At 62.3% G+C, this 7,977-nt stretch overlaps 2 non-coding genes across 2 annotated transcripts; both read left to right on the top strand.

The window, feature by feature from the left end:
• Nucleotides 1–4,924: 4,924 nt before the first annotated feature.
• On the top strand, nucleotides 4,925–4,983 carry MIR200B (microRNA mir-200b). Its single transcript, NR_107957.1, has one exon. It is a non-coding gene; the product is annotated as a microRNA mir-200b (primary transcript).
• A 534-nt stretch (nucleotides 4,984–5,517) lies between these two features.
• On the top strand, nucleotides 5,518–5,603 carry MIR200A (microRNA mir-200a). Its single transcript, NR_107956.1, has one exon. It is a non-coding gene; the product is annotated as a microRNA mir-200a (primary transcript).
• Nucleotides 5,604–7,977: the final 2,374 nt, after the last annotated feature.

Genomic DNA, 7,977 nt, shown 5'->3' with positions numbered 1-7,977 from the left:
GTAGGCTCCGGGGGCTGCCAAGGCCTTGGTCACCAGGCAGACCCCCCACCCTTCTCAGCAGCCTGGCTCCCCTAGCATGTGGGCCAGTATGACATGCGGCCTGATCCGGGCCACCTGACCATAGAGGTGGGCTAGGGGCAAACAGGAGAAGGGTTTTGAGAGACCCACACAAAGCAGAACCTCTGCTTCTGCCACAGCTGGGGGTGGGGGCCTGGAACAAAGTGGTCAGGTCCAGTCTCTGCCCTTGGTCAGTGGGAGGCCACCACCCCAAGGGTCAGAGGCATCGCCGGAGCCACCTGGGGAAAAGCAGGGATGTGGAGCATGACCCCCCTCTGCTCCCTCCCTGGTTTGGCAAGGCAGCCCCAGCGCCTGGACAGGAGCTGCTGCCCGGCTGCCCTGGCCGCGGGCTCACACGCTCCAGTGCAGTCCCTGCCGAAGCTTCTTGCCCTGGTTTTTGTTCAACCTGGCCGGCGGGTGAGCTGGGCGAGGCGGGGGCAGGAATGTGTGCAGGCCCCGAGCCCGCCCGGCTGCTGCGTCACTCGCTGCCTCCCTCCCGGCCTATGGGAGCCCGGGGGACACACCTGTCGGCTGCCGGGAGTGGAGATTGGTCGGCCTGGAGCAGGCACCTGCGTGGGGAGGGGCGGTGGCCCTACATGTAAGGCGAGCCGGGGCCTCGCCGCCTCTTCCCAGCCCTACCCGGCGCCACCTCCATTGTTCCCAGTCGCTCTCAGAACTTCCCCCAAGGCCCAGCAAGCCGTCCACTGCACACGCGTGGACCTCGGGTTCCTTTGTGCGGAGCCTCCACCGAGGGCGGTGGGCCTCAGGTCTGCCCAGGAGGCAGGCAGCTCTCGGTCGGGCCGAAGCCAGACCTGGGTGCCGGGGCCACGGACCAGGGGCTGACAGGTACTCGGGGAGACTGGCGCCAAGGCGTCCCTGGCTTTCATGCAGAGGCCTGGTGGGTCCCAGATACCGGGGCCCAGAGAGGCTTAGGCTGTGGGCAGAGGCGGGAGGGGCTCCTACCCTACTCCTCCAGGCCCGGAACCTGTTGGGGCAGGTTGGTGCGGGAGGTGGAGGAGCTGGAGGCAGGCACCCTGGGCCGAGAGCCTCCCTCGGGGCCCTCACCAGCGACCTGGGGAGGACGGTGTGATGGTGGCGACAGCCGGTTGGCCACAGAGTCCAGTGGGGCCATGACTCGGGGAAGGGTGGCCCTTCCTCTCTGAGGAGAAGGTGGGCCTCGGGGGTCGGGAGAGCAGGGTTGGGGGGGCCTGGAGCCACCCCACAGCCCAGGGCGGTCAGCCTACACAGGCCAGGTCCAGGGGACCAGTACCGGGTGGTGGGGGTCTTCCCTCCCAACCAGAGGGCCACGAGACCTTCTGGAAAGCCCTTTGCTGAGTCGGCCACTGAAGTGCTGGTTCTGAGCTGTCTTTTCACCCAGAGCTGGTGCCAAGGAGTCCTGAGACGCCGGCAGCTCTAAGCCGTTTCTGGGTTTCTGGGCTTTGCTCCTGGGTAGAGCTCAGTTTTGCCAGAGGCCACACTGGGCTGGAGCCGGTCTGGCCCGGATTCGCTGCTATTTCCTACCCACCCCTGTCGGAGGTGCCAGTAGAGCCGGAACCACCTCAGAGGAGGTGCAGGCCGGCTTGCCAGTGTCGCGCTATGGGGTCCAAAGTCTGTCCTAAAGATTCTCTACCTAAACTCAAAGTAGCACCCTCGGTTGCACCCCCACAAACACCCTGTCCAGAAGTGAGGCCACAGTGCCTCGGCCCCACACACTGGCCGTGAGCAAGCTGGCCTGAGAGCCTCCTTCACAGCCCAGGCATTGGCCTTCGTGGGAAGTCTTGAAGTTTAGGAAATGAAACGTTGACGTGACAGAGGTTAACCATCTCTGAGGCATAGTATAGAGTTCGCTGTTCCTGACGAATGAAACTTCTAGGGCAGAAGCACAGGCTGTTTAATCCAACGGGAGAACTTTAGGCCCTTTTAGGCTGAACATCTGTAAAAATAGGTCGGGTTGGTTTCGTTTTCTTTTTTTCCTAGTAACTCAGATGAAATGCTTCAAAGTTGGAGCCACTGGCAGCGGATTGAATTAGGCAAAATAAGTTTTGTATTCATGAAAATGGATGCAGTCTGCTGTGCATTTTCAGGCATGTTGGTCATCTGCAAATACCTTACTTGCAAAATCTGGTGGATTTAGAAGTAGGTAAAAGAGCCCACAGAAGCTGCTGGCCTCTTGAGGAGCCTGGTCTGTCCTCTGGTGTGGGGAGGGCACCCCAAAGGACTTGGGGGGATGGCGGCCAGGCCTCAGATGCACAGCTCCAGCCATACCTGCGTGCAGATGGGCCAGCTTCGGGCCACCCCCGCCCCAGCCTCCCTGCCCAGCTGGCTGATCCGGCCACGCAGAGGGGTTGGGTTTCTGTGCTTTGTTCTCTGCGCGGCCTCACCATTGATTAAGGCCCGTCAGGCAGGTTAACCAGCCTGCTGGTTTTTCACGCTGGGATCGTGTTCCCCACCCCACCCTGTCCTGTGCAGGTGGGACCCGCCAGACTGGGCAGGCTGGGTGCCCTCCAGGTGGGCTATTTGCTCTGCAAACAGGAGATGCTCTGATTCCTAGATGTCCTCAGCTGAGCCGCATCGGAATGGTGACCCCACACCCAGGGACCGCACGCTGGCTTCATTCCTACCAACTACTGGCCAAGAAAGCATCATTGGGGGGCACTTGGAAGCAGGGAACATTTATTTTCACTTTTCATGTCAGCCAGTAAGACTCACCGGCCTGCACCAAGCCAGGTGGGCAGCAATCCAGGCCCTCGGCCCATATGAGAGCCACAGTGAGGCCCAGGCCATGGGCATCAGTCTTTCCTTGTGGAATTCAGGTTCTGAGTTTAGGAGGAGAGTGAGATTCTGTCCTGGGGCTCAGAAGAGAGCACTCTGCTGCCCACCAGCCCCCCATCTCTGCCTCCTAGTGAAAATGTAACAATCAATGTGCTGGTAGGGAGCAGACAACGGGAGTAGCTCATCCATCCTCTCGTAGGTGGGCTGGCCAGGGCCTGTGGGGTCTCCCAGGCCCTCATTGGTCCCCTAGCAGGGTTGGCTGTGAGCAGCCAAGGGCACTGGAGGTCAGGCAGCGGAGGCACCTGGAACAAGTGATGGCTGCAAGGAGGGATGCTCGGCCCAGTTCCAGCCCCCAAGGCCTGGCCACTGGGATTGGAGCTGAAATTTAACTCAGCTCTGAAGGTGAAGTCTAAATGGCTTCACTTAGCTCAGAAAAAAGTGAACTGACTTTACAGGTCTGAGGGATGGACATTGAAAGGCAAGGTTGGGGCCAGAAGGTTGAAGGCCTAGATCCTGGCCAAGGGCACCACTCTCTGAGCCTGGACACGGTCACCTGGAGGGTCCAGGCACCTGTGAAGCCCCCTCCCTGTGTGTGCCCCCCAAAGGCAAAAGAAAGGCAAACTGTTAGTAGCTCGGTTGTGTCCAGCTCTTTGTGACCCTATGGACTGTAGCCCACCAGGCTCCTCTGTCCATGGGATTCTCCAGGCAAGAATATTGCAGTGAGTAGCCATTCCTTTCTCCAGGGGGTCTTCCTGACCCAGGGATCAAATTGGGTCTTCTGCATTGCAGGCGGATTCTTCACTGTCTGAGCCACCAGGAAAGCCCCATGTCCCTCAAGGCCAGGCGTAAGTCTGGTCAGGCCCTCTGAGAAATGTCAGCCCTTCTGGAGCATGGAGCCAGAGAACCAGGTGAACCCAGCTGAGGCCAGGGACCAGGTGGATGCAGTCTTTGTTGTGGTCAGCCCAGGGTGGGGGGGATCAGCACAGAGCTCACGCCCTCTCCCTGCAAACTCTGGGTAGAAGTTGCCAGAAAACTTCAGAAGCTGTTCTGGTCAGCTCTCCAGGCCAGTGTGTCGCCTGTGTGGTGACAGGAGAGAGGACAGGACCCTTTGGAGTCTCAGAGCAGTGTGCTGGGGGTCTCTCAGCTCCCTGCAGGGGTCCCACGTGCAGACCCTGAGCAGGGTGGGGCCCCAGAGCTGCCCACTTCCTCGACCCCCACCCTGAACAGACATCTGGGGTGCCTTCAAGATTGGCTCAGTCCCCGCAGGTACCTGGGGGTTGTTGCCCTGTATTCTGTGTTTGGGGGCTACTGTTCCACGTGCTCTGGGCACACAAGCCACAGTGACTGCCAGGCAGTTTGGACAGGCTGCCCCTCCTGCACCCCTCCTGCAAGCCTGGCACCACCTCATCCTGGACCTCAGAGCCAGCAGTGGCCAGAACCCCAGGGCCATGCCACAGTAGGGTGCTGGTGACAGGCTGCTCAGTGAGTGGAGGGACCCCAGGCCCCGGAAACATCTGCTCTGCTCGGTGATGGGGCCTGAGGAGGGCCAGGTCTTGGGAGCCACCCTCCATCCTGGCCCCAATCTTCATCTGCGCTCTTGACAAAGGCAGGGGGAGGGGCATGGGAGATTGTGTTTGGGAGCCTCCGACATATGCTCATCCAGGACCCCCAGGGGCTGGACCTTTCCCTGGGATCACCTGGAAGGAGGGTCCTGCCCTGCTCCTGCCTCCTGAACTCCCACTGCCTGTTGGCAGGACACCCTGACGCCCTAAGCTGCCCACCCCATGCCCAGAGCTGGTGGTCCCACTTGGCCAGCCAGGGCTGACTGGGCAGGGAGATCACCCTGTGGTCCTGGCCTCTGGGCACTTCCAGGCACTGCAGGCCCGCCTCCCCTGTGTGGGGCCCCCACAGATGGGACCACCTGGCGCTCTGGCCCCAGGGTACACACTTGCTCCAGCCCCGGCCATCCTGGCCCCTCCCCACTTCAGTGCATTAAGAAACCCTGGTTGTACCTCAGGCTGCTGGGTGCCCTTTCATCGAGTCTCCTCTTGATCCCAGCTGGGCGGCCCCAAGACCCAATCCGGGGTGGCCATCGCCATCTTACTGGGCAGCATTGGATGGTGTCTGGTCTCTAATACTGCCTGGTAATGATGACGCTGGGGCCCTGCTCGCAGCGACGGGGCCGCCCTCCCGCAGCTTGGCCCGCCACTGCCACAGCCCCTGACACCCACAGTCAGCTGGCCCACGCAGTCCTGCCCAGTGGCTTCCAGATGCAGCTCCAAGGCAGAAAGTTGACCTGGGCAGGCCCCTCCCCCAGGTCCAGACGTGTCTGCACCCCTTCTGGGTCCCTAGAATCAAAGGCTTCCTGCAGCTGCACCGGGCCCGCCCCCAGTGATCAGCAGTGGGACAGGCGGGTGTCCGGGCCCTGCCCATGGCACCCAAGCAGGTGCTGCTGCCACCACACCTGCAGGTGTGGGTGGGACAGAGCACAACAAAGGCTTTGGGGGGTGAAGGCCCAGCTGAGCCCAGCTGGGTGGGCCACCCTGCAGACCAGCAACACCTCCAGCCTTGGCCCCGGGTCTTGGGAAAGTGAGGGACAGCAGGCAGGCCTCCCCACCTCCACTGGGCCCTGCCTGCAGGGGGTGAAGCACCCACATCCGTCCCACGTCCTCGGGCCGAGGTACACCGGGGCCTCTGTGGACATCTTACCGGACAGTGCTGGATTTCTCGGCTCGACTCTAACACTGTCTGGTAACGATGTTCAAAGGTGACCCACCACCTGCCGGGAAGTGGCCCGAGGACACACGGTCCTGAGCTCCTGGACCCCAGAGCTGGGCTGAGGCCTGGTCAACCAGGGGCAGGCAAACAGCCTGTCTCAACTCTGCAGGCCGGCCCAACCAGGGAGACTGCTGCCAAGTCCAGGTGCAGGGCCGGTTCTGCCACATTGGGGCCTTCGGGGCTCCCCAACAAACCCAGGACACTTGGACCTGGGAAGGGCCACCAGCCCCCAGGTGGCCCTGGGGAGTCCTGGCCTCTCGCCACACATCTGTGGCTGAGCCTAGGTTCTTTTCACAGAGCGGCCAGCAGGCACGTCAGGCCACACAAGGAAATGGCCTTCTGGATGGTACAGAGCTGGCAGCCCTCACCTTCCCTTCCCAGCCTGGCCCATCTACCACACAGAGTCAGATGTCCACTATAGGTGTCCAGGGCCCCCAACACATCGCCACTATCCAGGCCCTGCCCTCAGAGGTCCCAGGCAGCTGGGGCTGTGGGCGGTGGCCTCTTGCTCCACAAAGGAGGCCACACTCCCTCAGGCCCCTGGGGCCGCAGGGAGCACAGGATGCATCCGGGTGCCCAGTGCAGTGGACATTCCGTGCTGCTCTCCCCCCCAACCCCCGCAGCCTCGTAGGCGAGACTGGGAACATTGTCCCAAATTGCTGAGGCCAGGACGGCCCTTTATTTTATCGTTCTGATCTGAAGCCAGGACACCCACCCCAGACCCACTCAGCACAGGCACTGTGGCAGCCCTTCTGCTCTGGACCCCAGTGGCTCTCGCAGGGGAGGAGGGTCTGCCCAGCCCTGCTGTTATTCATTAACTGGCTGAGAGCCGTTCAGGAAGCCGCAGGGTGCCACAGCCACCTTGACCTGGGATCCAGAGCAGGGAAGCCAGACTGCTCCCCAGCTGTGCTCTCAAACACATGTGCCTGCAGGGCCACTCTGAAGACTTCAGGAAAGCTCTCCTCGGGGTGATCCTGGGCTGGGCCACCGGGCCTCCTGGGGCCTCTCCACTGACTAGGAGGCTCCAGGGGTCCTGCCGTCCAGCTGAATCCTCCTGCTTTCTCAAGGTGCCGCAGGGCCGGTAGTGGGCGAAGCCCAGCCCCTCCCAGAAGGGCCACCGGACGAGACTGCCTGCACCAAAGCCTGCCGATGAGCGTCTTACCAGACACGGTTAGATCTGGTCCTTCTGTCTAATACTGTCTGGTAATGCCGTCCATCCCCGGCCTCATCACCGCCACAGGAGGTCCCTCACCAGTGCTGGGTGGAGGGGGGGCCAGGAGCCATGGGTCCCAGCAGTGCTACACTTCCGCCCAGGCCCAGGCCACACCTGACGCCCCAGCCCTGGGACCCCCAGAGGGCTTTCTGTCACAGACACAATGGACTGTTGGTGTAATAAAGCATGGGGGCTCCTGTTCAGCTCAGGTGCACTGGCGATAGGCTCATACTGCTGGCGCTGCCACTGGGCCATGAGAGCCCTGGGCTGCAGCAGCCACATCCCTGGAGCCCCCCAGGAGCCTCTCCAGGGAGGCACCCTAATCGCTATGCCAGGCAGTGGTGGGGGATGAGGAGTACAGGATAGAAGCAACTCCAACTCCCTGTGCCCCTAGAGACACCCCAGGCTGCCCTCCCCAACCCCAGGTGGCACCAGGATCCTGAGGGTGCTGGCCTTCCTCCCCTGGGTCCCCATAGGCCTGACTTGGCTCTTGGGTGGTCGAAGGCCTCTCCAGGTACCAGGCCATCACACCCCATACCCAGGTACCGCTGGAAGGCCTGGTGGTCCTGCCCCCTCCCCTCTGCTCCACATCCAGACATCATCTGTCTACAGTGTTTGCCAGTCCCACTCGCAGCCTCATGGCTGTGCCCCCAGAGCCTCTTCCTTCCCTGAGAATTCTAAGCAGGCCCTAGGGTCCCAGTCCATGGCTGATGCCTCTGACCCAGGCTCTGCGGCCAGAGTCAGGGTAGAAGGGCCCTTCTCTCTGTCCCTCCCTCCCTCCTCAGTGACCACTCTTTCCTGAGTGCCCTCGGAAAGCCAGTGCAGCTCCAGACACACTGGGGATAGGGGAGGAGTGTCCCTGAGAAGGAGCCACAGACAGCGAGAAGGCTCTGGGCAGGGCATGTGGTCTGCAGGGCTGCTGGTGCTGCAGCAGCCGGAGAAGTAGAGGGGCTGCAGGGGTGGGGTGGGGGAGGCGGAAGTGGGGGTACAGCAGGGGCGGGGGGCAGGGTGGAGGGGCTGCAGGGGTGGGGTGGGGGAGGCGGAAGTGGGGGTACAGCAGGGGCGGGGGGGCAGGGTGGAGGGGCTGCAGGGGTTGAGGTTGGGGAGGCGGAAGTGGGGGTACAGCAGGGGCGGGAGGGCAGGGTGGAGGGGCTGCA

The sequence above is a fragment of the Ovis aries genome, chromosome 12 (assembly GCF_016772045.2).
Source record: "Ovis aries strain OAR_USU_Benz2616 breed Rambouillet chromosome 12, ARS-UI_Ramb_v3.0, whole genome shotgun sequence".
Lineage (NCBI taxonomy): Eukaryota > Metazoa > Chordata > Mammalia > Artiodactyla > Bovidae > Ovis > Ovis aries.
The sequence above is the reverse complement of the archived record's forward strand: the minus strand, read 5'-3'. Positions and strand labels throughout refer to the sequence as shown.